General features: G+C 45.2%; 1 pseudogene; it reads left to right on the top strand.

The window, feature by feature from the left end:
• Positions 1 to 10,260: 10,260 nt before the first annotated feature.
• Positions 10,261 to 10,859, top strand: LOC143586858 (17.9 kDa class II heat shock protein pseudogene; annotated as a pseudogene).
• The last annotated feature ends 15,892 nt before the right edge of the window (positions 10,860 to 26,751 follow it).

The raw sequence follows: 26,751 nt of genomic DNA, 5'->3' as shown, positions 1-26,751 counted from the left end.
GCCTGTTTTCATTATCTAGAACTTCCCGCCTGACGTGTCAACCATCTAGCGGTCCGCGGTTTCTCTCTCTTCTGACACATTATTTATCGCATTAATTGCGATGAGTATAAATACAACCCTTGTGATTTCCATTTAACCTTTATCACTTTCATATTTCTTCTAAACATTCGAGACTACTCAATCTCCTCTGAGATTTCTTCCCCCTCTGAGGTTTCTTAATCTTTTTGAAATTGAAATGGCTAAATAAAAGAAGGGTACCCCTACTATCAACGAGGTTGAAGTCTGCCTTAAAGAAGAGGATTATAATGATGTTGTTAACGTGTATGGACTAACGACGGAGTGGGAATCGGAGCGGCATGTTAGTGGTTCTATGGCCACTAATCCTCCTACGAAGAAGATGGTTGTCTACGTGGACCATTTTACCACGGGGAACTTCCGGATTCCGATTACCAAATTTGTCCAATCGGTCTTAACAACTTATGGGATTCATCTTTCCCAGATCCATCCCTTGGGGATGTTGAGGATTCGACACTTCGAATTCTGTTGCCAGACTCGCAACCTTGAACCGACTGTTGGCATGTTCGCCTATTTTTATAAGATGACCTTCCGTGACGGATGGTACAGCTTTGCGTCTGTGGAAAAGAGGGTTATAGGCACGGAATGGCTCCGTAGCCTCCATGGCTGGAAACCAAAGAGTGTAAGTTTGTTGTTATCTCTGTTTTGTCATCAAGTATTTTCTAACTTGTGTTTCTTGCTTTGTGTAAGTGAAGGTTCCGCCTTTAGCACTTTGTTGGATCGCGAGGGAGGAATGATGGTGCGCCACCCAATCGATAAAAGGGATTCGTCCTTTCTTGAGCGCACCCGTTCTAATTTTGTGTTTACCACAGCTTTCCGCCCGGAACCCAAAGTTTCCGAGGCGATGTATGCCAAAGGCGAGGCATATGTTAAAGATTGCATCTAGAAAGGTGAGGGCATTTTGAAACCCAAACTTGTGACTGCTATTACTTCTAGCGTAGTTATTGTGCTCTTCTCGTCTAGCGAGGAGTCATCACTTTGCTGAGAAATATGTTCGATTGATGTTAACAAAGTTGTGGGCTCAACTGCAGGTCTCACCCGTCAACGAGCTGTGTCCCACCAGACAGCGGATCAAGACGATGCTACCCCTGTAGCAGAATGTAAGAGACCTGTTTATGAGGATGTCACTGCTGAGGGTGATCGTCCGGTCGTTGACGCGGGCGCTTCTAATGTGGCGGGAAAACGTAAGGTTAACCCGGTAAAGATGGTCTTAAAGAAGAAAAAATCCAAAAAGACAAATCCTGCCGCCTTAGAAGCGCGTTTGGAACAGCTCGATGCTGAAGACTCTTCATTAGGTATGCAAAACCTCTCTGTACTTTGTTATCTTATTTGTATAGGAGTATTCCTAACCCTTCATTAATGTTTTACATTAAACCTGGATAACCTTTCTGAGGGTATTTCTGGTTTGAAGGATTCACCTGTTCGTCCACCACCACCACCTCGTAATACCGCTACGGATCCGGTTATTGTGGCGGACGACTCCCCATTAAAGAAGAAGGAGGCCGACACAACTGTTCATGCTAAGGCGTCGCCTTCTTGTATTGTTTACCACTTCAGGGATCAAGGGGGCATAAGCACGTTCCCTTATGCTTCCCAAACCTCTCCTACTCCTGAGGAGGAAGACCCCACCCCTCATCAACCTAATTGGTCCTTACGTCGGGATTCGACATTCCGTGACGTGGACGTATGTTTTGAGTTCCTGGGGGAGTGACTTCCGCATGGTGAAAAGGAGAGACATCGCCTCAGTATCCGCCAAGAATTGCTGAACTCTCATTCTTATTACTTGGCGAATACTATTTCCACTACTCATGAAATAACCAGGGACTGGTTAGCGATGAATGAGCAATGGGACGAACTGGCGGCCTCTGCTTCCGATGCTAAAGAAGAAGTTCTTAAAGCTATAAATGAAGCTAGGAAGGCCAGCCAGGCCCTGGAGGCGGAGAAGGCTGCTCGGTTCGCTGCTGAGGAAGCCAAGGCTGTTCTCCAGAAACAATTGGACGAACAAGCCAGATTAGTGGAGGCCCTTCAAGCTGAATCAGCGGCCAAGGGCAAGCGCTTGACTGATCTTAACGCCAGAAACCGCGACCAAGCTTTGGAATGTGCCAAACACAAAATGGAGGTTGTCCGGGCCAAGGCGGACCAAAAATGGCTATTGGCGGAAGCTATTTCCAAGGTATGTACCTTTTACTTGCTATAAATAATCTAAGTGTTTAGAGTTATTTACGCATGATTATTTCAATAGGTCATCGCTGATGTTCGAGCGAGTGACGAGCTCAGGAACTGTGTTGTTGTTCTTTTGAAAGCTTTAAAGCAAGCTGGTCGCCAACTGGGCTTCCAAGAAGGTTATCAGTTTGGCTCTAACTTCCAAGCTTTCGGAGGAGTACGTTTTAGCTGGTCAAGACACTGTTGCCATCCTTAAGAAAAAATCAAATGATTTCGATTCGTTGAAATTCTCTTTGACTGATCAAATATCTGAACTTGCTGATAAGGAGGACAGTATTCGGCAGCTAAAGACTCTTCTGTAGATTGATGGAGAAGATGAATATGAAGGAGAAGGTGCGGGAAGCGACGATGTGGAACATAACGATGCCGCGCCATAGATAGATTTTTCTTTTTTCTCTTTAATTAGGCTCCTTCATGTCTTTGTAATCCCTTTTTGTATGAATTAAGAAGGCTTATTATTTATATCCGGCACACTTTGTTTATTTTTTATAAGAGTTAAGTGTCATTTTAGTACCTCTGCTTTGGTCAACTACGCAACTTTAGTACCTATTCTTTATTTTATGCAAATGGCTACCCCAGTTTCAAAAAACTTGCATTTTTAGTACTTTTTTTCTAACCCCGTTAATTTTTTCCTTTAAGTCAGGGATAATTTGGTAACTTCGTTATTTTCTTGTTTTTTTCTTTTATTTTAAACACTTATATCTTGTAAACCTTAAATCCACAATCATAACATCAAAATACAAATCCTAAATCCCTAAACTCTTTCTCCATTACATCATAGGGTTTGAATTTTTACGATATTTGAGAATTTAGGATTTGGATTTTGATGTTTTGATAAGGGGATTTAAGGTTTACAAGATATAAGCGTTTAAAAAAAAAAGAAAATAACGAAGTTACCAAATAATCCCTGACTTAACGGAAAAAATTAACGGGGTTAGAAAAAAGTACTAAAAATGCAAGTATTTTGAAACTGGGATAGCCATTTGCATAAAATAAAGAATAGGTACTAAAGTTGCGTAGTTGACCTAACCACAGGTACTAAAATTGCACTTAACTATTTTTTATAATATAAGTGTTTTTAAAGGATCTTCTTTATGTACGAATAAAGGATTACATAATAATACAAGTCTCAAATGACTGAAATGAAAATTTTCATAACTAAGGCATAAGCCGAATTACAAGAAACGAAATTACAAAGGTTCTTAACATCTAGTTGGGTGCGCAGGCCAAAAGACAAACCTACTAAATGTAACATTTCCTTAGTTGGGCCCCGTTCCAAGTTTTAGGGATTTCCGTCCCATCCAACCTTTCTAGTTTATAAGCACCTTTAGATAGAACTTTTTGTATTTTATAAGGTCCTTCCCAGGTAGGGGCCAACTTGCCCGGAGGCTCTTGCCCAGAGGCTTCATTATTGCGGAAGACAAAGTCCCCTGCATCGAATTCACATCTTTGAACCCGCGAGTCATAATATTTTTGCAACTGTCGTTTGTAATTATGCTCAGGGATTGATGCCATTTCTCTCCTTTCCTCGGGGAGGTCAAGGTTCATCCAGAGTTCATGATCATTATCCTCAATCATAAGAACTCTGGCGGATGGGATACCAATCTCGGCGAGAATCGTGGCTTCTGTGCCATATGCTAAACTGAAGGGGGTTTCGGAATTACTGGAATTCCTTTGAGTGCAGAAGGCCCATAGTACATGGGGCAATTCGTCCACCCATCCCATTCGTTTCGTTCCCAATCTCATTTTGATTCCTTCTTTGATCGTCCGATTGGTTCTCTCGACTTGACCATTCGCTTGCGGGTGGGCTACAGAGGTGAAGATTTGAGAAATGTGTAACTCTTTTAACCATTCTTGCAACCCACTGTCTGCGAATTATGTCCCTAGGTCTGTATTCTATTGCATGTTCACTTAGCTCGATGGCCCATTTGGCCAAGCGTCCAGACAATTCTGGTTTACTGAGGACATTTTTGAGCTTGTATCCGGTTAAAACATTGATGGGGTGCCCTTGAAAGTACCTGCGGAGGAGTCGGGCGGCATAGACAAGCGCCAAAACAAGTTTTTCAAGCATGGAGTATCTTGTTTCTGGATCCAACAGTGTTCTACTAACATAATAAATCGGCGTTTGAACATTCTTTCGATCTGTCTGAAGGACAGCCCCGATGGCAATGTCTGAAGCCGATAGATATAACGTTAAGGGTTCTCCCGCACAAGGTGCTGTTAACGTGGGCAGTTCCATCAAACATTTTTTCACCTCCTCAAAAGCTTGTTCTGCTTCCGCAGTCCAATTGAAATGTGCTTTCTTAAGGCAATTTCTTAGTGTTGAGATAAATGGATGAGATTTGGCCGCATGATTTGCCAAAAAACGATTCAGAGCAACGAGCCGGCCATTGAGTGTCTGAACCTCCTTGAGGGAAGATGGGGAAGGCATGCGGGCTATAGCTTGAACTTTATCTGGATTAGCTTTGAAGCCTGCAACCGTGACAATTACTCCTAGAAACTTTCCCTCTTCCATTCCGAATGAACACTTGGCTGGGTTCAACTTCATGTTAATACCTTTCAATGTTTCGAAGGTCTCTTCAATATCTCTCAACATCTGGTCCTCCTAGACACTTTTGATTACGAGATTGTCCATATACACCTCTAAGTTTCTACCAATTTGGTCTTTGAACGCTATATCCATTAATCGTTGATATGTGGCTCCCGCATTCTTTAGTCCGAAAGGCATCATTTTATAACAAAAAGTGCCCTGGTCTGTGCGAAATGTTGTCTTATCTTCATCACCTGCTGCCATGCGGATCTGGTGATAACCCTTGTAGGTGTCCAGGAAGCACTTGAATTTTAATGGTTCCATAGCATCAACTTTGAGGTCAATCTCTGGTAAAGGATAACAATCCTTAGGACATGCTTTGTTTAGATCTTTGGAATCAATGCACATCCGCCACGCCCCATTGCTCTTGGGGACTATGACTGGGTTAGCAACCCATGTCTGATAGCGGATTGGACGGATGATCCCGGCCTGCAAGAGGTCCTGGACTTGCTCGTTCATTGCTTTTGTCTGTTTCGGACCCATCTTACGTTGTTTCTGAACAATCGGCGTAAACAACGGGTTTACCCTTAATTTGTGTTCCGCAATGTTCCGCGGGACACCAGTCATGACCGTGGGCTCCCATGCGAACACATCAACATTTTTTGATAATAACTGTTCAAGAAAGTCCGTACTATCTCAGAAATAGAAGGTCCTATTGTTATAGTTTGATCAGGAAACTTTTTGTTCAAAACCCATTTTTCCGGTTCAGTCCTCAGAGACTGTTTTGGAATCTTGCTAGGTTTTGAGCTCTCGGTTGCAAAGCAGTGCTGGTTAACATGAATTATTGTGATGCCAGTACAAGTTGGAACTCCTACTGCACCGTGTGCTGTGGACGGATGGGCATTGAAGTCACCAATTGCTTCTCGTCCGAGAATAATGTCATGTTTCGATATTGCTGGCAAAACCAGAAATTCGACCTCCTCGGTCCTCGAATGAATTCCGTCGCTCAAGGTAACTGGGAATGAAATTACCCCTCGCGGATGCATTATTTCCCCTCCAAATCCCGACACTGGAGCGTGGATGGGTTTCAATCTTTCTTTATCTTCTTCGTCAAGCTGCTCAAAGCATTGTTCATACATGATGTCTGATGTGCTGCCGGTGTCGAAGAAGACGTAATGAGAATGATAATGCCCGAAAAGAGCAGTGATGATCAGGGGATTCTTATTGTTCGGGCCCCCTTTAATTCGAGGGAAGATTGCTGGCTCATTCTTCCACTCTTCATCATCAGATTGTTTCCTCTTATTCCCTGTATGGGACTCGCCTTGTATCATATGAACGTTCAAATCTTTAATTTGCTTCTTACTCGGGCCTTGGATGTTCCGAACGGGCGCTTTACCATTATCAAGTTTCCCATTTTTCACCAGGTGTCCGAGTTTTCCAGATTTAACAGCCGCCTCGATTTCATTTCTCAATGATCTACATTCATTCGTATTATGACCGATGTCATCGTGATACGAACAATGCTTCTTAGCATCTAAGAATGATCTTCTTTTCAGTGGCTGTGGCTTTTTGAAACTTATATTTTCTGTAGTGAGAATTTCAACGGGAGTCTTTGAATGGGGAGTCCAACTGTTGGGACCTTGGTTCGAGGGTCCCGCTTTGTTCTTGTTTCCTATGAGGGACCTTGCATCAAATGGTTTTGATGTGTCCGCACTCGGCTGGAGTCTCGACCAGATAGGGCCTTTTGCCTGTCTATTAGGTCTCGGAGTCTAAAACTCGACTTTAAATTTTTTGCTTCGGGTTACCAATCCTCAACGTTTTTTCAGTGTTAGCATACACTTTTTCCGCAGTCATAAGATCGTCCCACTCTTTTGGCATTCCATATCTGCAAGTGAGGGTGCGGACTAGATCATCGCACTTGACGTTTTTGCGGAAAGCACCACGGAGCATGTCCTTACTTATCCCACCAATGTTCAGACTTTCATCGTTGAACCTGGTGATAAAATCTTCTATGGATTCGTTGTCGTGGCGGACGACATCCAAAATTTCTGACTGGTCTCGCGTATGTTTCTTTTGCTGGCTGAACTGTTGAGAAAACTTTTTTACAAGGTCATCCCAGCTGGAAACTTGACCATCAGGTAATATTTCAAACCATTCACTCGCCGCTTCTGTTAATGTCAATGCGAACATATGACACCAATAAGGGAGCATCCAACCACTAACACCCCCTACCGCCATGAAGTTCTGGAGATGATCACTTAGATCAGTCATACCATTGTATTTGCCTACTGATGTAGGTATTTTGGTATTAACAGGGAAGGGTGCAGTAGCAATACTTGCTATGAATTTCGATTTTTCGGCAAAGGCTGCCGGACGATATGGTTTGGTGAAGTCCCGTTCAGCATTGCTGTGATATTCAGTGTGGCGGACTATGTCCTACGGACGATTACTTCTTGCCCGTGAGCTCATCCTACTATCACCAGTGTACATACTGTATTCTCCCGGTTGGTAAGTTGAGTCGTAACTATCAAATTCTTCCAAGTAAGATGGCATCCGCATATTTATGCGAGGACGAAGACGTAACCTCGGTAATTCACCAAACTCTGGTTCCGTCGATTGGCTGTAACGGAGCTGACTTCCTCTTACTGTTGGTGGAGGAGAAGGAGATGTCCAGGGAGATTCCTCATAATTCGAAGTGCGGGCATGAAATCGTTCATCACGTTTTCTGCGCTCATATTCAGCCACCAAACTTTGTTGTTGCACATGAAACCACTCCTCGGGAGTTAGCTTTTCTCTTGATTGATGGGATCTCGCCATGTCAGATTTGCCTGAATCATTTTCCAGATCAAATTCTGACTGATTTCGGCGAGTCTCATCCGTAATCCGTCTGAGATTACCCAAATTTGAACCTTCCGGTGCCGAGCCACGTCCCATATCTGTGGGAGTGGGACCGGTTGGTGTTGTAACATTCTCTAGGGTAAAACCCCCAGGTGTTACATTGGTGATTCTTGACCCCGGAGTTGTGACACGCTCAAGAGTACGGCCACTTGGAGTCGTAATACGTGTAAAAACACTAAGACCCGGAGGTGCTTCTGTGTTAGTTACACGTGAATCAGGTGCAGGGGTTCCCATCGGCCCTTCAGGAAGTTTACTCATATCAAACGAACCAAAAAACCAACGAAAACTATTGTTGTTCTAACACAAAACACGGATGGCGCCAATAAATAAACACGGTACTTAAGGGTATTTGGGTCTTTTTGGTACCCTACCTCTACAACTGTAAAACTATTTTGATTAATGATTTATGATATTCAATAAGGTTTAAGGACTTATAAAGCTGTTTTTTTTGTTTGTTTTTGTTGTTTGGTTTGATATTATTGAGAATTGTCTATACATATCAAGTCCTAATGTCGCGTAGTCATGTCGTTCAATTGCAATTCAGAATTTGGTCCCATTTCGTTTATCATCTCACTCACTAACTAGTGAAAATCAAATCTCAAACAAATTCGATTAAAATATCAAATTCAAATGGAGAATAAGCTTACCTTAATAGATTTTATAAAGATTCTAGGTTAATCGTGGCATGCAATTTTGGGTTGTGGCAGGATGGACGGAAGGTGATCAACGTAGGTGAGCATGGGCATAATTTGCTGTAATCTGGTGGAGCTATGAAACACGTGACGTCTGGTGAGGCGGTAGGGGCGCCATGCGGCTATTGGTTAGAGCCTGGAGGTCAGAGGAGATTGTAGTCTCATGTCTGAGTATGGGTTAATGTCATGAGACATAAAGATAAAACCCGTAAAAGTAAACCGTATATTTTTAATTAGATTAAAAAAAACAATTCAAAAACACGTAATTGAGTAAATGTGGTCTTGGTATCTTTCAGTTGCAAGCCATAGCCTTAATTACTAGAACCCTTGTTCTTTTTGTATAAGTGTTCATCCTATAAATTATTTAGAGGTTCGCTTCAGTTTTTCAAAAAATCATGATATTAATGGATGTTCATGTCTGAAAAGAGAAAGAATTTTGGTTGCCCGGGTCATAAAAATACAAACTTTGGTCTTTGGATCAAAGGGCAAGTTGGGCCATGTTGGTTACCGGATCATGTCGGGTTCGGGTCAGAGCAAATCGTTTTATGCACAAACTTTAACTCGGATCAAAACAAAATTAACCCAAATGGGTTCGAGTCAGTTAATACATGTTCAATGGACTTTTGGCCCATTTGACCCCTTTTAATATTAGTTAATTATTAATTTCAACCCATTTAACTCGAATTGAACCACTTCAATATTACTTCGTTTATATTATATAAAATTTATATATAACATGATATATATATATATTTTATTTAATCATAATTTTATTTATACATAAAATAAATTATTATAAATATAAATTTAGTATATTATATATAATAATATAATATAGAGCAGACTCATTTAGGGTCGCGAGACAGCTCGAGCTCGATAAGTGAAGCTCGATCATTGGCTCGTTTGTCAACAACTTTATATAAGCTTGAGCTCGTTTAACACCACTTTCTCTGCTATTTCAGCAATTTCATGCTCCACAAGTGGATGTTACTTCAAAACAAAACCATAAAACACAATATTAAACTTCACAACTAACGAACCAAAAGAAAGAAAACATAAGGTTTATCAACGATGACAAGCAATAGTGTTGTGATCTTCGCAACATTAGATTAGGAGGAGGAAGCCAAATCATAATACAGTAAACCTTTTTGAAAATCTTCATGAATAAAGTTTGTAATCAAAAGTTGTATATTATTAATGTTTTATGTATACATTTGTAGGCAATCTACTAGTTGTACTTAAATACCAAATGAGCTTTATTCATTCTAATTCATTTGAATATGATTGCCAATACTGGTTTTTCGTAAAACAAAGAAAAGACGGTTTAAGCACTCTCATTTACATTCTCTGAAAGGACGTTAGGCAACACGAACATCCCGAGCCGAGCTAATGCTTGTTTAAGGTTTTTTTCTCAAAGCTTATGAAAATAATTACAAGCGTATATAAATTAATTAATAAGTAATAAACAAGCAACGACCGAGCTTAGAAAAATCACGTACGAGCTGAGCTCGAGCTTAAAAAAACAGCTCTTGAGTCCGCTCAAGCTCGAGCTCGAGCTCCCGTAAGTAAAAACCGCACTACTACAGAACTTTGAGTACGCAATGTTTTTATTTTTAGCGTGCATTTTATATTACAAAATTAATTTTGTTTTTCCGTGTTCCAGAAACCACTAGAAGTCTAGATCCCTCTTTTACCTTTCCTAGTTATTCCAGAATCTACTTTCCACTCCCATAAATCCACCACTGAATCTCGGTTTACATCATCCGAGTAATACCGCTACAATCTCATTTGTCTAATTACGATTCTTAAATCACCTTCAAATATCTGTAAAACGTCAACAGCAATGCTCAAAAATGGACATCAGTTTGATGGGGTTCGACTCTCCACTCATCCGCAACCTCCACCACATCCTCGAAGCCACGGACGACAACAACACCAAGTCTAACAACTCCGGACCAACCCGCGCTTACGTCCGGGACGCCAGAGCGATGGCGGCAACCCCAGCGGACGTGAAGGAGTACCCGAACTCGTACGTGTTTATTGTGGACATGCCGGGGCTGAAGAGGGAGATATCAAGGTCCAGGTGGAAGACGACAACGTGTTGGTGATAAGCGGCGAGCGAAAGAGGGAGCATGACCAGGGAGTGAAATACGTCAGGATGGAGAGAAGGATCGGCAAGTTTATGAGGAAGTTCGCTTTGCCCGAAAATGCGAATACGGATAAGATAAGCGAGGTTTGTCAGGACGGCGTCTTGACGGGCACCGTGGAGAAGCTGCCACCGCCTGAGCCGAAGAAGCCCAAGACGATCCAGGTGCAGGTTGCTTGAAGAAAAGAATATATGCATGCGGTGGTTAATGGTTCTATGAATAATTTAGTGTGTTATGGGTAATGAGTGAGAGCACGCATATGTAATATGTAATGTAAGGTGATCTTTGGTTTGCTGTTTTGCTCTGTTTGCTATCATAAGCAGTCTGTTGGTTGTTTTTTATATGGTTTCTGGCTATATTTTGGGTTACACTTTAAACCCATGAATTGGGTATTTTTGTTTGCTATCATAATCAAAGCACGCTTTATTAACGTGTAAATTTTTAAACAACTTATGCATCGAGTTTGTCTGTGTGTGTCGGGTATTGTCAGTATCTCAACAGTTATTTGAAGCATATTGAAGAAACACTAACCGGACCCCGGACAGATTACTGGTAACCTGGGGGTTGGAGAGATGTTTCCCACGAGGGGTTAGACCCTTGGAAGATGGTTCTTCTGATAACCTGCAAAACAGACACCGTGAGCTCGTCACTGAGAAGGGGGGGGTTCCTCCTTGTGACCACCCTCCGGCGTGAGAATCAGACTAGATTGCTCTTTAAATATAAAAGTATATTAAGAGATTGCTAGAGCAGATATCAGGTATAATATGATAATGTAGTAAGATATGATAAGATGAGATGGTCATACCATTTGTGGTATTTATAGCCGAAGGTAGGTTTCCAAAGAGGTATGGCCGGCTGCAACAGTGTTCCTGTTCCACCAACAGTAGCCTACGCACGTGCCCTGCTGGTAGTTGGTGGGTAGGTAGCGGCTGATAGTGACCAGGCCTGCTGTATACTATTCCTGTTCCACCAACTGACGGCTACGCACGTGGTATGGCAGTAGTTGGTGAGTAGGCAGACGTGGTATGGCAGTAGTTGGTGAGTAGGCAGCGGCTAATAGTGATACAGTACAGGAGCATGCTGCTCGCCATACTGTATCAGTGAGCTGTCGTATCTCTGATCAGATCTTTCGCCCATACCTCGTCAGGTACAGTAAAAGATCCTTCAGTATACGGACTGGCTTATTTGGGCGGGAGTATTCCCCCTCCCGCCTCTGTGCGGGATTGCTCCCGGCTTGGCTCATTCCTTCAGGTGACACTGAATGATCGAGAGCTAAGTGCCTTGTGCGTGTAGCCATGCTGCGCGGGTGGCCTTCCCTAATGGCTTGTATCCGAGGCTGCGGGGACAGGCGGAGTCCTTCACCATTGGGAGGCATTTCCTGCGGGACCAGCTTGCGTACTGCGCGTAAGGACGTCACGTCTCTGAGCATGGTTGGTCCTGCGGATCCAGTTGGTCTCTGCGCAGACGTCCCTGTTTAAGGTGAGTCTTACGGGTCCAACTGGGCTCTGCTGGGACCTACCTCTTCAAGTCCCCCCAGTCCAATGTTCTTCTCATGAGTGTTTAATAAAGTGAGGTGAACTTTTGGACTTGAGCAAAGGGTTTTGAAAAGGGTTTTGTAAGGTTTTCCATGGGGATTCTTTCCGCGGAAGTCCTTGTCACTTGCAGAAATGCCCGAGTTTCCTGCTTGGTCTTTGGGTATGATGCGGGTAGGTCTGTAACCTCCTCGCAAGTCAGGAGCATTGAGTCCCAGTTGTATGTATTTTCCATGAGGTTTTGGTAGTTTTGAACATAGTGATCAATTATGTTAAGACCACCAATTCCATCCTGGAGCTTCAAACAACGTAGTTCTCGACGTTCCCGCTATGCGGGGATGTTATTTCCGTTTCCGCAAGCATTGCCCAGAAGATCCTTCTTGGTTTCAATTCCCTGCGGAGCGCTAGGTATGTGAAGGGTTTTGCCTTAACACTGTACCTGCGCTCGTCTTACGGTTACTTTACTTCCAAGGTATTCCTGGCGTCAATTCCCTGCGGGTGCTAGGTATGTGAAGGGTTTTGCCTTTACACTGTACCCGCACCCGTCTTATAGTTACTTGGTTGCCGAGGTACTTGGCTTCAATTCCCTGCGGGTGCTAGGTATGTGAAGGGTTTTGCCTTGACACTGTACCCGCATCCGTCTTACGGTTACTTGTTCACCAAGGTTTTCTTGGCTTCAATTCCCTGCGGGTGCTAGGTATGTGAAGGGTTTTGCCTTAACACTGTACCCGCAGCCGTCTTACGGTTACTTGTTTGCCAAGGTTTATTTGGCTTCAATTCCCTGCGGGTGCTAGGTATGTGAAGGGTTTTGCCTTTACACTGTACCCGCATCCGTCTTACGGTTACTTGCTTGCCAAGGGGTAAGGGGTATTTTCCCGCTTACTTTTTAATATTTTCGAATTTTGAATTTTGAAATTCGAAGAGTTGGTGAAAAGATAACAGTCCAAACCTCTGAAACGTCGTGCGACGGTTTCTTCTGACTGTGTCAGGACGTGCAGGAAGTTATGGTGACGTGACAGAACATGGTCATTCCAGTCGCTTTTTCAGGCGCGTGGGCGCGATTTTTCGGGCGTGTGGCCGCGAAATTACTGGCATACGTCCTTTCCACAGCTGTTGCCAGCTTGCTTTTTGCCACGTGTCATAGTTTCATTGCACATTGTTAGTCCCGGTGCTGATCGATACGAGATCCGCACGAGGTCTAGGAGTGCGGAATCCTCCTAGACTCGTATATGGTGTATAGACGAAGAACACAAACACGTACACGATCAAATACACAAACAAATACAAGAATGGATAATCAAATCTGCAGATTCATATAATAATAAAACACGTTACATACCGTAACATAAACAGAAACACGACTGACCCGAGGTGAGCTCTACCTCGGGTCGTCTCACATGACTCTCACTCTCTTGCTCTCTCTTGACACTCAAACTGTAACACACACTCTCTGAATTACTGGATTCACTCTTCATAACCTAACACGACACATGTATATATAGACAATCTTCACGGGCTTGGGCTTCAGTAGGCGAAGTTGTTCATAACTTCGCCTAGGGCGAAGTTGTGATAACTTCGCCTAAGGCAGAAGTTGTTACAACTTCGCCGTTGGCGAAGTTGTTATAACTTCGCCTAGGCGAAGTTGTGCTAACTTCGCCTGTGACGATCCGCTGGTCAGAATTGCATAGCGACGGTCACAGAATGCACCAACAGTCTCCCCTTTGACCGTTGCTCTCAATTCTAACAAACACGAAAGATCATCTGTTACAAAACATGCACTAAGTGCTGATCGATACGAGATCCGCACGAGGTCTAGGAGTGCGGAATCCTCCTAGACTCGTATATGGTGTATAGACGAAGAACACAAACACGTACACGATCAAATACACAAACAAATACAAGAATGGATAATCAAATCTGCAGATTCATATAATAATAAAACACGTTACATACCGTAACATAAACAGAAACACGACTGACCCGAGGTGAGCTCTACCTCGGGTCGTCTCACATGACTCTCACTCTCTTGCTCTCTCTTGACACTCAAACTGTAACACACACTCTCTGAATTACTGGATTCACTCTTCATAACCTAACACGACACATGTATATATAGACAATCTTCACGGGCTTGGGCTTCAGTAGGCGAAGTTGTTCATAACTTCGCCTAGGGCGAAGTTGTGATAACTTCGCCTAAGGCAGAAGTTGTTACAACTTCGCCGTTGGCGAAGTTGTTATAACTTCGCCTAGGCGAAGTTGTGCTAACTTCGCCTGTGACGATCCGCTGGTCAGAATTGCATAGCGACGGTCACAGAATGCACCAACAGTCTCCCCTTTGACCGTTGCTCTCAATTCTAACAAACACGAAAGATCATCTGTTACAAAACATGCACTAATAGACTCCCTCTTAACTGATGATCTTCTGTTTTGTTCATCAACCAGCCGTGTCTGAATCTGTCCTGTAGCTTCACAAATCTACCAATCACCCAGCGTCTTCCATATCAGATCTCCCCTTCAGTGTAAGCTTCTCCGACTATAACGATTGAGGTCTTTGAAATGCATGCATCCTCGTGCCAATAGATCATCTCAACCAATCACGTGAGTCCATCTGACTTCACCAACACATGAAGTTGGGCTTCCTCCACAACTTCACCAACTCGTCGGCATACGATAAGGTTTAATCTTCAACTACTCAACATCAGGTGATCAATTTCATCACAAAACCACCTTGACAGAATCTAACACATGACCATTAATTAATCCGAAGCATCTTCAATCACCAGGGATAACAATCAAGAACATAGAGACTTTAATTCCCGGTTAAATCCAACTTGTTCCAGAATCTTCACTCGTATAAATAAGCATCACGTTTCAGGATCCAATTCTCGAACGCCTTGAAAATAACATAAATAATATGCTCTGACCGCAATCCAGTAATGACGAAAACCTTCAGTTCAATTTGACTTTCTTCGGTTGGTCAACCACGAACAACAACAATTTCATTGCCCACAAACACCCGAATATGTGTCAATATCCAGTTTCAAACAATATCCCATTCACAACCTCAACTCCAAATCCAGAGTTGACACGTATTTGTTCACACGTAAGACCAAGAGATAACAAGATCACTCGTTGACGGAACAACATCTTTGGTCTCACAATAATCGTGTACACCCGGCCATACAGACGAAAACTCCAAACAATAATTTTTTTTTTTTTTTTTTTTTTTTTTTTTTTTTTTTAACTTCACCTGGCCATAACTTCGCCTGTTCATAACTTCGCCTGGCCATAACTTCGCCTGGCCATAACTTCGCCTGTTCATAACTTCGCCTGTTCATAACTTCGCCTGGCCATAACTTCGCCTAAACCCTAAAATTTAAGCGACAACTTCGCCTGAACCCAATAACTTCGCCTGCGGCGGCTGTTCGGCCGAAAACGCACAGAAACGTGCCAGAAACACCAAAAACGCAGATCTCGAACCATAGCGTAAGAGCCTAAGGCTCTGATACCACTTGTTAGTCCCGGTGCTGATCGATACGAGATCCGCACGAGGTCTAGGAGTGCGGAATCCTCCTAGACTCGTATATGGTGTATAGACGAAGAACACAAACACGTACACGATCAAATACACAAACAAATACAAGAATGGATAATCAAATCTGCAGATTCATATAATAATAAAACACGTTACATACCGTAACATAAACAGAAACACGACTGACCCGAGGTGAGCTCTACCTCGGGTCGTCTCACATGACTCTCACTCTCTTGCTCTCTCTTGACACTCAAACTGTAACACACACTCTCTGAATTACTGGATTCACTCTTCATAACCTAACACGACACATGTATATATAGACAATCTTCACGGGCTTGGGCTTCAGTAGGCGAAGTTGTTCATAACTTCGCCTAGGGCGAAGTTGTGATAACTTCGCCTAAGGCAGAAGTTGTTACAACTTCGCCGTTGGCGAAGTTGTTATAACTTCGCCTAGGCGAAGTTGTGCTAACTTCGCCTGTGACGATCCGCTGGTCAGAATTGCATAGCGACGGTCACAGAATGCACCAACACACATTCGATTTCTCTCTCCTCCGCATTAAATTCACCGCATTAATTGCGATTACTATATAAAGGGGGAGAGGGTTATTTGCAATTCACACTTTTAACTCTTCTCTTCATCTTTAAGGCGATTTCCGGCGAATACTCCTTTATTCAATCGAGCATTCTCTCGAAATCGTTCTTTTCTCTCTGCAAGATGTCTTCTCGTGATGCTGAAGCTATAGCCGATGACAGGGGTACTGCTGGCGAGTGCCAGTGTGCTCTGCCCGGCGATCAGTACCGGTATGTTGTCAGGAAGTTCATGCTCGATCATCTCGAGCCTGAGTTTCCTGAATCCCACCAGACCGTGTACGATGCCCCCAGAGGCAAGATCGGGGTTTATGCTGCATTTTTTGTCTATGGGAATCTTAGATTTCCATTGACTAAATTTGTTTACCGTGTCCTTGAGAGGCACGGTGTTCATTTGACCGAGCTGCACCCCATAGCGATCGCCAAGATTCGCCATTTTGAGTGGGTGTGCCGGATTTTGGGCATCGAGCCCCATGTGGACCGCCTGATGACCTTCTATACCTGGAGGTGCATCCAGGGGTGGTACACCCTGACGACCCGTATTAAGGGTCTGAAGATTTGCGACACCGAGCGCAGTCTTCGCGCGTGGAAGCAGGAATTCTTCTATATTTCTGCCCGCGCCATCCCCCTTGCCATGAAGTTTAAAAATGGCCAAGCGATACCGAGCCTTCACGCCCCCAACTACCAGGAGGCGGAATGGTTTTCGAAGATATCCCGGATCCAATCTCCGGTTTACCGGTTTGCGGAATCCGGGATGGTTATGTTAGGGATGAGCCGGGTGTGGAAAGATGCGTCTCAGGTTCCCATCCTTCTCGAATACGGTTTGAACTCTATTCCCTATGGTATGTCTTGTCTTTCTTTTTGATACAAGTTTGTCTTCTAACTGTTTCTTTTCTTTCAGAGGGAAATAATTTGGAGTCGCTTCTGTTCCCGCGGGAAACCGACGGTCCCGCGCGGATGGGTACTCGTGCTCTGGACGAGGGCGAGTTGCCCATCCTGGAGCAAACGGCGGATCGTTTTGTGGAGGTCTATCCGCTGGGCCACGAGATCCTGAGCCACCGGCGGCCAGGTAAGGCGATATTCTTTCCTCAACCCCTTAATGCTGTACCCGCTGTTGGAATTCTTGACCTGTCTTCTTCTGAGGAATCCTCAGATGCTCCTCCACTGGTGCGGAAGAAGAAAGCTGCTGCCGGCGGGAAAGGGAAGGAGAAGGCCTCCACGGCTGGTCCGGTGGTTCTATCTGACTCGGAGTCAGATAGTGAAGAGGTGGCGGGGAACCCCGGTGGTGAGGAGACCACTGCTCCGGAGGCAACGACCGTTACCTCCGGAGAACCAACGAAGACGACGGTGACCGGTACCAAAAGGCCGGCTCCATCGGGTTCCTCCCCGCCCGTCCGTACGTTCAGGGTCAAGAAAACCCGTAAGTACAATCATAATGTCTTTGCAGATTTATTACTTCATAAATTTATCTAACACTTTTTTCTTTGGGCAGGCGTGGATGTTGACGCATTCCGGGGTGAAGCGCAGAGGAGTACCCTTCCGCCAATGACGGTAGGCTTGGTCAGCCTACCTGAGGCGTCGACCCAGGTGCCTGCGCCTGCTACCGCTGGTTCAGTTGCTCCCTCTGAGCAGACTGTTCCAGTTGAGATGACGTCACCGCCGGCTGTGAGTGCGATTTTTACAGCATCCTTCACAGAGCCGGCGGTTACTGCTGCTGCCTACGAGGCGGCGACCGCGGCGGCGACCACAACGGCGACCTCGGCGGCTGCCACCATGCCCGCGCCACCGGCACCGATGGCCGGACCATCAGGTACGCGCAGGGCTTCCCGCCGATCTTTGCCACCTTCCCGTCTGCCTGACCTGTTGGATGGATTTCCTTTAGGTTCAGGTGATGGGTTTGGCGGCTATCGGCCTGTCATTGACCCTACAGGTGCGTAGGGTTCCTTTCTTTTCTTATGTTTTTTATCATCTTTTCCTTACTGCCTTTGTTTCTTTTGCAGTGTCGGATTCCAATGAAGTGTATGTTCCACGATGGAACATACGCCGAGGAACAACCCTTCGCACACCTGTGGAGTGCGTGGACTGGGCTCGCCACGCTGCTCCTCCGGGTGCGTTGGGGGAAGCCATGGTTAGCTACCAGGAGGGTAGGCTAACTAATGAGCTTCGGGTTCTCCAGGCCCGGATGCAGCCGCGCGTCGAGCTGCTTTGTCGTGAAAACGACAAGTTCAAAGCAGCTCGCGCCAAGGACATATCTGAGGCGCGTGCTCTTCGGGAGGAGAACCAACAGCTGGCGGCAGCTGCTGCCGACAAGGAGAAGGCCTTCAAGGCCCTCGAGGTTGAAGTTCAGGCGCGACTCGAGGCCCGCTCCAAGGCTGCCCAAGCTGTGAATGAACAGCTTCGGCTGGCCAGAAACGCAACCGAGAGGGCTGCCAAGGCTGAAGCCGTTGCTGAGCCTTTGCGTGTGGAGAATGAGGAGCTCAAGGCCAAATTAGAGGCTCTCCAACGCGCTCATGATGCCTTGGCAATGGAAGATGCCAAGAAACTCCAGGAAATCCTGGACCAGAGGGGGGTGCTTGACCACACCGAGCGGAAGCTTAAGGGCGTCGAAGAGGCTGCCGCAAAGGAAGTTTTACTTGCCAACCTTAACAAGAGCGAAGCCGAACGCGCCCATAACGAAGCTCAAGCTGCCCTCCAATGGCTTCTTCGAGAAGCGTTGCCTCAGGTATGTTTAGTTTTATCTTCACGCTTTTCTTTTGTAAGAAAAGGTTCTAATACTTGTGTTTTCTTTGTAGGTTGTGCGTCGGGTCTTTTCAGAGACCTCTTACGATGATGCTATGACCGCAGCCCTCAACGTTTCTCATGAGGATGGGGAAAAGGCCGGCTTCCTGCTTGGTCTAGGGTTTGTTGAGAAAGGCGTCCCGCCTTCCAACTTCCCTTTGTTCGATGTGGATACCGAAGCCATTTATGACCAAGCATTGAATCAATACGCCGCCTTCCCGCATCCAGTGCTGGAGAAGGTGGACGAGGTAGCTGCTGCTGATGATGGGTTAGCTGTCCTTAAAGCGTTCCTCGAACCACCCCGTTCTTCTGACGGAGCGGGTCCAAGTGGAAGCGGCCCTGAAGCTTGATCCTGAAGATCCCTTCCCATTGCTAAGATAGACTTGTATAGTTTTATTCTTTTAGGCGGGTAGTTACCCGGCCATTCTTGTAATATATTCTTGAAATATTAATCTTTTTGCGTATAAGATTGTTATTTCCTTCTTTGGGTTCCTTGCTTTATAAACTTATGACTTGCATACTTAGTTTAAATTAGCAATTTTCCAAGTGTTTAGAAGAAGAACCTTTGAACGTGGTTGATAGTGGGTTAAAGTTTCGCTTCCTCCTTCGTGATTGTGCGGGTAGAACCGTCACTTGCACTTGGTAGGATGGCTAAACTTTAGCCTTCATCTGACCTGCGTGTAGGTTTTCCTTTTCGAAATTTCTAAGGCATTAAGATAAGTTAACCTTTGAACGTGGTTGATAATAGGTGTGAAGTTTTGTTTCCTCTTTCGTGATTGTGCGGGTAGAACCGTCACTTGCACTTAGTAGGATGGCAAAACTTTAACCTTCATCTGACCTGCGTGTAGGTTTTCCTCATCTTTTGAGGAAAAGTTAACCTTTGAACGTGGTTGATAATAGGTGTGAAGTTTTGCTTCCTCTTTCGTGATTGTGCGGGTAGAACCGTCACTTGCACTTAGTAGGATGGCAAAACTTTACCCTTATCTGACCTGCGTGTAGGTTTTCCTCATCCTTTGAGGATAAGTTAACCTTTGAACGTGGTTGATAATAGGTGTGAAGTTTTGTTTCCTCTTTCGTGATTGTGCGGGTAGAACCGTCACTTGCACTTAGTAGGATGGCAAAACTTTACCCTTATCTGACCTGCGTGTAGGTTTTCCTCATCCTTTGAGGATAAGTTAACCTTTGAACGTGGTTGATAATAGGTGTGAAGTTTTGTTTCCTCTTTCGTGATTGTGCGGGTAGAACCGTCACTTGCACTTAGTAGGATGGCAAAACTTTACCCTTATCTGACCTGCGTGTAGGTTTTCCTCATCCTTTGAGGATAAGTTAACCTTTGAACGTGGTTGATAATAGGTGTGAAGTTTTGTTTCCTCTTTCGTGATTGTGCGGGTAGAACCGTCACTTGCACTTAGTAGGATGGCAAAACTTTACCCTTATCTGACCTGCGTGAAGGTTTGCCACGTTATTGGGTTCGTGCGGGTAGGACCGCCTTCCCACGCAACGACTTCACGTAATGTGAATGCCGTCACCAGTGTTGCATAGTTTAACCGTTCGACGCGCGGTTGCGTGAAGGTTTGTCACGTTTTTTGGTTTCGTGCGGGTAGGACCGCCTTCCCATGCAATGACCTCACGTAATTATGCGGTGAAAACCGGCATATTAGTGTTCGAAAAAGTATAAATGTAAAATCATCAGCTTCGATGTTCTTAAAAGAGAATCATTTCCATTAGAAGTGGCTCTTGGCCTTTTCTTTACAAATTGGAATTGATTTACATGCAAACTGTGTAAATGAGCTCCCTTCCATGTTGGGATGGGAGCGCCATCGAGCCGATACGCACCTGGTTCGGGATCTCGTTCTTTACGCAGCATGTAGTCTCAATGTTGAAGCTGGAATTTTTATTCGTTTTCCCCAGCTGGGGTTCTACACGCATCCGCCTGCTCAGCCTTTATTGCGCCACGAGGTGCGCGAGCGTCCCATCTCTGACAAATGCTTCGACCATGTCTTTTACATCTATGCATTCTTCAGTGTTGTGGCCCTTTGTCTTGTGAAAGTCACAGTATTTGCTCCGATCAGCATCGTGACGATGTCGGATTATCGGAGGTTTTGGCCACGGGAGCTCTTCAGTGGCGAATATCTCAGTGACGCTTTTGGTGAGTGGCGTCCATCTGGAGTTTCGGTGCGGCTGTACATTATCCCTTCCGCCCAACCGATGTTGCAAGCCAGATGAGGTGTCAAAGTTTACCCTTGACTGCCAAATGCCTAGCTTTCGTTTTTTATTTAGTCGGGCTGTGAGGACGTTGTCCTCTCTCGTCCTCTGGGTGTAGAGGTTTGTGCTCTGTGGGAGATCTTTACCCAGTTGCTTCTCCGTTTCCGCATAGCGTTTTGCTGATGTCATGATGCCATCCCATGTGGATGGCATGCCATCTTTACCCGTTAGGGTGCGGATGAGCTCTGGGTCATGTGCGCCCTGGATGAAGGCAGCGCGAACAAGATCTTCGCTGATATTGCCCAAACTTAGCTTCTTTGAGTTGAAGCGAGTGATGAAGTTTGGCAGAGATTCATCTTCCTCTCGTATGCATTTGAGGATTGTCCATTGCTCCTCGGTATACTTCCGTTGCTGGCTGAAGTGTTGGCTAAACTTCTGTTGGAAGTCTGCCCAGTCGTAGATGTGGTTGACCGGTAGACGATCAAACCAAGCTCTAGCAGCCCCAACAAGCGTCATTTGGAACATGTAGCACCACGTGGGTTCCGTCCAATTGCTGACGGTTGCCCCCGCTATGAACCTGTTCAAATGATCGTCTGGATCAGATAAACCGTCATATGTGCCTATGTTAGGCATTTGTTTGGCACTCTTTGGGGCGATTGCTTCCGCAATGTCCCTTGCAAACTTGGACATTCCTGCATTTGCAACGTTTGGTCTGAACGTTTTTGAGAAGTCTCGTGGACTTCCACCTGTGCTTTTTGGTTTGAAGGCTTGTCCAAAATGCCTTTTCGGTTGGGATTCCGTTTCCTTACGCTTCCCTTTTGCCCTATGGCGAGGGTTCGCGTCGGAGTCGGATTCCTCCGAGTCATCCTCCCAGTACTCGAATTCGTCGGCCTGTTGCACGGAACGCAAGCGTTCGTCCAACTCAGCCTGGAATTCCTTTTGTCGTGCCTCCGCCCATGCCTTAACTTCATCGAGAGTCTGGCGGGGGAGTCTTCGTTTCTCAAACTGGGTATCGGTGGATCCCAGTAGGCGATCATTTACTGCACTTGCCCCAGCTTTGGTAAGTGGGGTAGTGTTCGTAAAATTTACTTCACTTGCCCCGGCTTCGGTAGCCGGGGTAGTGTTTGTAAAAACTGTGTTGCCGGTATTCCCCCTAGTAGCTGGGGTTGTGGTTACCGGAATTTCTCTAACCATCTTTGTAAAAGTTTGAAAAAACTGGAGAAAATTGTAGTTCTAGCTTTATGCACGGATGGCGCCAATGAAGAAACACTAACCGGACCCCGGACAGATTACTGGTAACCTGGGGGTTGGAGAGATGTTTCCCACGAGGGGTTAGACCCTTGGAAGATGGTTCTTCTGATAACCTGCAAAACAGACACCGTGAGCTCGTCACTGAGAAGGGGGGGGTTCCTCCTTGTGACCACCCTCCGGCGTGAGAATCAGACTAGATTGCTCTTTAAATATAAAAGTATATTAAGAGATTGCTAGAGCAGATATCAGGTATAATATGATAATGTAGTAAGATATGATAAGATGAGATGGTCATACCATTTGTGGTATTTATAGCCGAAGGTAGGTTTCCAAAGAGGTATGGCCGGCTGCAACAGTGTTCCTGTTCCACCAACAGTAGCCTACGCACGTGCCCTGCTGGTAGTTGGTGGGTAGGTAGCGGCTGATAGTGACCAGGCCTGCTGTATACTATTCATGTTCCACCAACTGACGGCTACGCACGTGGTATGGCAGTAGTTGGTGAGTAGGCAGCGGCTAATAGTGATACAGTACAGGAGCATGCTGCTCGCCATACTGTATCAGTGAGCTGTCGTATCTCTGATCAGATCTTTCGCCCATACCTCGTCAGGTACAGTAAAAGATCCTTCAGTATACGGACTGGCTTATTTGGGCGGGAGTATTCCCCCTCCCGCCTCTGTGCGGGATTGCTCCCGGCTTGGCTCATTCCTTCAGGTGACACTGAATGATCGAGAGCTAAGTGCCTTGTGCGTGTAGCCATGCTGCGCGGGTGGCCTTCCCTAATGGCTTGTATCCGAGGCTGCGGGGACAGGCGGAGTCCTTCACCATTGGGAGGCATTTCCTGCGGGACCAGCTTGCGTACTGCGCGTAAGGACGTCACGTCTCTGAGCATGGTTGGTCCTGCGGATCCAGTTGGTCTCTGCGCAGACGTCCCTGTTTAAGGTGAGTCTTGCGGGTCCAACTGGGCTCTGCTGGGACCTACCTCTTCACATATATATAAGTATATAATCCCTGTGTTTAACAATGGTTTTCTTCAATGTGCATGTACGTAGATCTCATCAACAAAGTTTTCAATTTGTACCATGTTGTACAACTTTGGTTCACCAAACAAAACATCAAAAAGAATTATAATAATGGCGTAGAGTGAAAGAATATGGTGAACAATATACTTCGCCAATTAGACCATCCATTATGGGACGCCTTTTAAGGGAGTTTTGGTGGCAACTTGGGCACGGAACACCGTGCGTGGTGGGGCGCCATTAGATGAAGGGCAATGAAAATCCGGGCAAAGCAACGGCCGGCGCGGTTGATGAATGTGGGTGGGCCCCCTCTTAGTAGCTCTCTCCATCTCTCTCTCACACACATACATACATATATATTAGGTTATTGACCAGTGTGCTACACGGGTGGAAATTAGGAAATTCGTCATGTAACAAATCGAATTATATATTTGAATATTAGATTATTTATTTGAACAATACTTATAAAAAGTTTTTTGAGAACTTCATAAAATAAATTTTTTTTTACTTTATTATCTATTAGCTAAAGTTTTTCATATAGTTAATAAACGTTAAAAATATTTATATCGGCCCAATGATAAAATTAATGATGTATAATGGCTAGTCATTTCAAACAACATAATTTTGAATCAATTTTTTCAAACTGCAACATAATTTATAATTGCAAGTTATTCTCAAACGGCAACATAATTTTTAAACATATAAGTTAGAAATAAATGATAAAAACATGTAAATATGTAGTTGTGTAGATACCTAGGATGCTAAATCGATATCAGTTTATTAAAAATGGATTCTAATATTGGTTTACACAAAGTTGAAGAAACACTAACCGGACCCCGGGCAGATTACTGGTAACCTGGGGGTTGGATAGCTGTTTCCCACGAGGGGTTAGACCCTTGGAAGATGGTTCTTCTGATAACCTGCAAAACAGACACCGTGAGCTCGTCACTGAGAAGGGGGGGGTTCCTCCTTGTGACCACCCTCCGGCGTGAGAATCAGACTAGATTGCTCTTTAAATATAAAAGTATATTAAGAGATTGCTAGAGCAGATATCAGGTATATTATGATGATAATATGATAATGTCATGTGTCGATGATCATACCATTTGGGGTATTTATAGCCGAAGGTAGGTTTCCAAGGAGGTATGGCCGGCTGCAACAGTGTTCCTGTTCATCAACAGTAGCCTACGCACGTGCCCTGCTGGTAGTTGGTGGGTAGGCAGCGGCTGATAGTGACCAGGCCTGGTGTATACTGTTCCCTTTCCACCAACTGCCGGCTACGCACGTGGTAATAGTGATACAGTACAGGAGCATGCTGCTCGCCATGCTGTATTAGTGAGTTGTTGTATCTCTGATCAGATCTTTCGCCCATACCTCGTCAGGTACAGTAAAAGGTCCTTCAGTATACAGACTGGCTTATTTGGGCGGGAGTATTCCCCCTCCCGCCTCTGTGCGGGATTGCTCCCGGCTTTGCTCATTCCTTCAGGTGACACTGAATGATCGAGAGCTAAGTACCTAGTGCGTGTAGCCATGCTGCGCGGGTGGCCTTCCCTCATGGCTTGTATCCGAGGCTGCGGGAACAGGCGGAGTCCTTCACCATGGGAGGCATTTCCTGCGGGAACAGCTTGCGTACTGCGCGTAAGGACGTCACGTCTCTGAGCATGGTTGGTCCTGCGGATCCAGTTGGTTTTTGCGCAGACGTCCCTGTTTAAGGTGAGTCTTGCGGGACCAAATGGGCTCTACTGGGACCTACCTCTTCAAGTCCCCCCAGTCCAATATTCTTCTCATGCGTGTTTAATAAAGTGAGGTGAACTTTTGGACTTTGAGCAAAGGGTTTTGAAAAGGGTTTTGTAAGGTTTTCCATGGGGATTATTTCCGCGGAAGTCCTTGTCACTTGCAGAAATGCCCGAGTTTCCTGCTTGGTCTTTGGGTATGATGCGGGTAGGTCTGTAACCTCCTCGCAAGTCAGGAGCATTGAGTCCCAGTTGTATGGATTTTCCATGAGGTTTTGGTAGTTTTGAACATAGTGATCAATTATGTTAAGACCACCAATTCCATCCTGGAGCTTCAAACAACGTAGTTCTCGACGTTCCCGCTATGCGGGGATGTTATTTCCGTTTCCGCTAGCATTGCCCAGAAGATCCTTCTTGGTTTCAATTCCCAGCGGAGCGCTAGGTATGTGAAGGGTTTTGCCTTGACACTGTACCTGCGCTCGTCTTACGGTTACTTTACTTCCAAGGTATTCCTGGCGTCAATTCCCTGCGGGTGCTAGGTATGTGGAGGGTTTTGCCTTTATACTGTACCCGCACCCGTCTTGTAGTTACTTGGTTGCCGAGGAATACTTGGCTTCAATTCCCTGCGGGTGCTAGGTATGTGAAGGGTTTTGCCTTAACACTGTACCCGCGGCCGTCTTACGGTTACTTGTTTGCCAAGGTTTATTTGGTTTCAATTCCCTGCGGGTGCTAGGTATGTGAAGGGTTTTGCCTTTACACTGTACCCGCATCCGTCTTACGGTTACTTGTTTGCCAAGGTTTATTTGGCTTCAATTCCCTGCGGGTGCTAGGTATGTGAAGGGTTTTGCCTTTACACTGTACCCGCATCCGTCTTACGGTTACTTGTTTGCCAAGGGGTAAGGGGTATTTTCCCGCTTACCTTTTGATATTTTCAAATTTTTTGAATTTTGAAATTCGAAGAGTTGGTGAAAAGATAAGAACAGTCCAAACCTATGAAACGTCGTGCGACGGTTTCTTCTGACTGTGTCAGGACGTGCAGGAAGTTATGGTGACGTGACAGAACATGGTCATTCCAGACGCTTTTCCTGGCGCGTGGGCACGATTTTTCGGGCGCGTGGCCGCGAAATTACTGGCACACGTCCTGTCAACAGCTGTTGCCAGCCTGCTTTTTGCCACGTGTCATAGTTTCATTGCACCTTCGATTTCTCTCTCCTCCGCATTAAATTCACCACATTAATTGCGATTAGTATATAAAGGGGGAGAGGCCTCTTTGTAATCCACACTTTCACCTCTTCTTCTTCTTAGTGATTTCCGGCAAATACTCCCCTTTTTCAGGCAAGCATTTTCCCGAAATCACTCTTCTTTCTGCAAAAATGTCTTCTCATGATGCTGAAGCTGTAGCCGACGATAGGAGTACTGCTGGCGAGTGCCAGTGTGCTCTACCTGTCGATCAGTACCAGTATATCGTCAGGAAGTTCATGCTCGAGTCTCTCGAGCCTGAGTTTCCTGAATCTCACCAGACTGTGTACGATGCCCCCAGTGGCA

Source organism: Bidens hawaiensis, unplaced genomic scaffold (assembly GCF_021521415.1).
Source record: "Bidens hawaiensis isolate Kalapana, Puna unplaced genomic scaffold, B.hawaiensis_p1.1 tig00035019_1, whole genome shotgun sequence".
In the NCBI taxonomy this organism is placed as follows: Eukaryota; Viridiplantae; Streptophyta; class Magnoliopsida; order Asterales; family Asteraceae; genus Bidens; species Bidens hawaiensis.
This window is presented reverse-complemented; position numbering and strand designations above follow the sequence as displayed.